The sequence below is a fragment of the Malania oleifera genome, chromosome 6, assembly GCF_029873635.1.
Source record: "Malania oleifera isolate guangnan ecotype guangnan chromosome 6, ASM2987363v1, whole genome shotgun sequence".
NCBI lineage: Eukaryota > Viridiplantae > Streptophyta > Magnoliopsida > Santalales > Ximeniaceae > Malania > Malania oleifera.
The window spans coordinates 75988262-75992071 of NC_080422.1; positions in this window are offsets into that span (position 1 = coordinate 75988262).

Consider the following 3810-nt stretch of genomic DNA (forward strand, 5'->3'; position numbering starts at 1 on the left):
AAGCTGTGCCGAGGCTAAATTCAAAGTTGTTGCACAAGGGATGCGTGAAGGGTTATGGTTATAAAAACTTTTGGAAGAACTACACATCACATTAAAGCTACCCATCAAACTCTATTGCAACAACAAAGCCGCCATTACTATTTCTCATAATCCTTTTCAGTACAATAGGACTAAACATATAAAAGTGGACAAACATTTTATAAAGGATAAAATTGAGAAGGGGACAATTTGCATAACCTATATCCCTACAATAGAACAATTAGCAGATATTTTAGCTAAGGGATTACAAAGATCTAGCTTGGAAGAGTTTATTTGCAAGTTGGACATGATCAATATCTATGATCCAACTTGAGGGGGAGTGTGGAATGACGGCCAACAGTATGAACAACAGCCGCGGTTGGTGAATGACGGCCACGGTTGGTGAATGACAACCACCTACCATGGTAGGTGAGCCAATGCCCCCTACCATCATGGGTGAGCCACCACCACCTACCATGAGATCTGGCCACAAGCCAGAGGTTATAAATTGAGACCCCTTACCGAAACTAAACTACACATCTCAACTGCAAGTTATGTCCTCTTCTATTTTTCCATATTTTATTCTCTGTGTACATGTTAAGGAGGGACCCCGAGTATATAAAGAATACACAATTGAATATACAATTGATTCATTCTCATTCTCTATAGTAGGAATTTAGCTGAGCAATTAGACTATTTGGTTAAGTGACTAATAGACAGAAAATTGCATGATAAATTAGGAACATGGAGGACAGATTCAAGAGTAATAGATTCAAAAATACGAATTCTCCCTTTGCCAGCAACAGAGGATAGAGTCCTATTTGCAATTTTGACTTTTAAATTACCGGCACAAGGTGAGTATGTTGAAAATAAATGATGAGCATTAGTCATATGGTCAGATGCACCAGAGTCAATAATCCAATGGGTAAAATGAGGAGTGGTACAAAGGGTTGTCAAAAAAGTACCTTTGTGGGCTAAAAAGCGAGATGACATAGTATTAGGGGACTGACTCGAGGCTTGGAAATTGGAAAATAGCTCTTATATTTTCGTAAGTTGGTTGGAATTAAATCCCCACTAGAAGCTGTCGGGCCATGGGCTTATGTGGGTATTTTTTTTGCCTGGGTTTCAGTGAAGGACTAATGACCATGGGTTTTATTGTGCTATCTGTGCTTCCAATCCATGGGCTTGCCATGTAAGGTCCAACAGGTGTCTTTAGTATGGACCATTTTTTTTCAATGCTCACAATAGGGCCTTCTGGATTGTTTTGGGCTAGATCCAGTATGAGGCCTACGGGTTATAAGAGCTGATGCCTCAGGCCTAGACTTGTTTTGCTTCTTCAACATCACATTCTTCCTACTTTCCTCATGCCAAACATCATAGAAGACTTCTTTGATGGAGGGCAGTGATCGATGACCTAGAATTTTGCTCCTCACGTTATCAAGCTCTCAGTTCAGCCCTTCTAGAAACTCGAATACTCTCTCATTCTCCATCTTCTTCTTGAAACGCACACTGTCATCTATGCAATCCCATTCCTCTTCGTTGTTGAGATCAAGTTCTTGCCAAAGTCCAAGTAGCTTGGTGTAGTATTCAATGACTTCTTGATCTCCTTGCTTCATCTGCCATAGCCACATCTTCAACTCGAAAATATGGGAAGCATTTTGAGCATTAGAGTATGTCTCATGCACCGCATCCCACATGTCCTTTGCAATCGGGAGAAACAGGTATGTTTTGCCAATGGTTGGCTTCATAGAGTTTATCAAACATGATGTTATCAAGGATTTCTCAGATCTCCATTTCTAGGATGCCACTACATAAGTAGGAGGTGGTCACCGAGTCTCTCCAATAAGAAAGTCGAGCTTTCCCTTACCATCGATAACTAGCTTGATTGACTATGCCCATTTTTTGTAATTCTTACCATTGAATTTTTCAATAGTAAGATGAAGTGGGGAATTCTTGAATCCGAGCGCATGGAGCCGGTTATCTCTGACTCTTCTTCTTGGGTTGCTGACTGGCTGGACTCATGGCTATCTCCTTTTTGGGCAGCCATGGATTGCTTAGGATTTTAGAGTAACCAGAGCTTTGATACCATGTAGAGAATGAGAATGAATCAATTGTATATTGAATTGTGTATTCTTTACATACTCGGGTCCCTATTTAACATGTACACAGAGAATAAAATATAGAAAAATAGAATAGGACACAACTTGTAGTTTAGATGTATTGTTTAGCTTTGGTGGGGTGTCTCAATTTATAGCTTCTGGCTTGTGGCAAGATCTCATGGTAGGTGGCCGCCATTCACCAACTGTGGTCGTCGTTCACACTATTGGCCATCATTCCATAACCCTTTTTATTCAAAATAGAGTCAACACTTTATTTTGGTCTTTTTAAGGGTAAAATAAAGGAAAATTTTTCTTTTTCGAAAGATCCAATTCAGGGAGTACCATTACGAATAGGGGATGCAAACTTTTAAATCTCTATAATTTGATATTTAAAAGGTCTAGCACCCTAAAACATTCCAAGAATGATTGCAATCCTTATCCTATATGAGTGTGTATGTATGTGTGTATTCCATTTACAAATTAAATTTTTTTAGGAAAATGTTGGAAAACAGTCAAAAATCACGCTTGTAGGATCAGGTGTAGACCGCCTACAAAGAGTGGTCAATCGCTTTGTGCTGGTTTTTTTCCTTGTTCATTTGCGACATTTCAAAATTCTTACCCTTTCATATAGAGGCATGAACCTCATGAAAATTTCACTACTTGAATGTCTTAACAAAGTCCTCAAACAAATCAAATAAAACAAAGAGAAAAGAGAAATAAATAAAGAAAACATTAAAGTCTTTTAGTTGTGTTTGAATCTACCAAGGTAGATTGCCTACATATCCTCCATTAGAGGAATCAAGCCATTTGTAGTTGCAAAATATTTTTAAAAAATACGTTTTATAAAACATTTTGGTATGCTCGAATGGAATGTGTTGGAAGTGGAATATAATGAAAAATTATAAGAACATGCAAAAATATAAAGTCTAATTCTGTTGCATTATATTTCGTACTTGTGTATCAAAAAAATCATTAACGGTAATATTATAGAGACCCGAACCCATAAAATAATGAAATAAATTAGAAAAGGGTAAAAAGGTAATTTTGGCAAGCTTCATCAACGAAGCCAAGGTTTTTGTTGACGAATGCCCTTATAAGATTCGTTGCCAAAATTCAGAGCCTCAGCGATGAAGAGATCCTGACCGACAGGAAAAAAATATCAGACTAGGGTTCGACGACGAACGAAGAGGTTAGTCGACAAAGAGCCTTCCGTGGCTCATCGACGAAGGCACCATTCGTCGACGAGTTTGACCGGGTCAAGGAGTCTATAAATATCATTTTTAGTTGCTTAATGGTTAAGAAATCACTAAAGCTCTCTCTCTCTCTCTCTCTCTCTCTCTCTCTCTCTCTCTCTCTCTCTCTCTCTTTCTTTCTTCGATCCTTCGTTATTCGTCACCCGAACCCACGATCTGACATTACTACGTGGATCAGGGGGAAAACCTTTACAGTTATAGCGGATCAGATCTTCGTTTTGGGGATTTATAGGTTTCATCCTGAAATCGAGATAAGGGTCTAAGTTCATTTTTGGTTCCATAGATCTGTAGTAAATAGTATTGTGTTGAAGTACTGTTCTGTGGTTTATAGATTCTGAGAACTCGGTTCGCTGTTTTGGAGCCATATAGTTCGTGTTTCAGGTTCGTGGAAATAGGTAAGGGGATTTTTTTATATCAGTCCTTTTTAAAAACTAAACCTC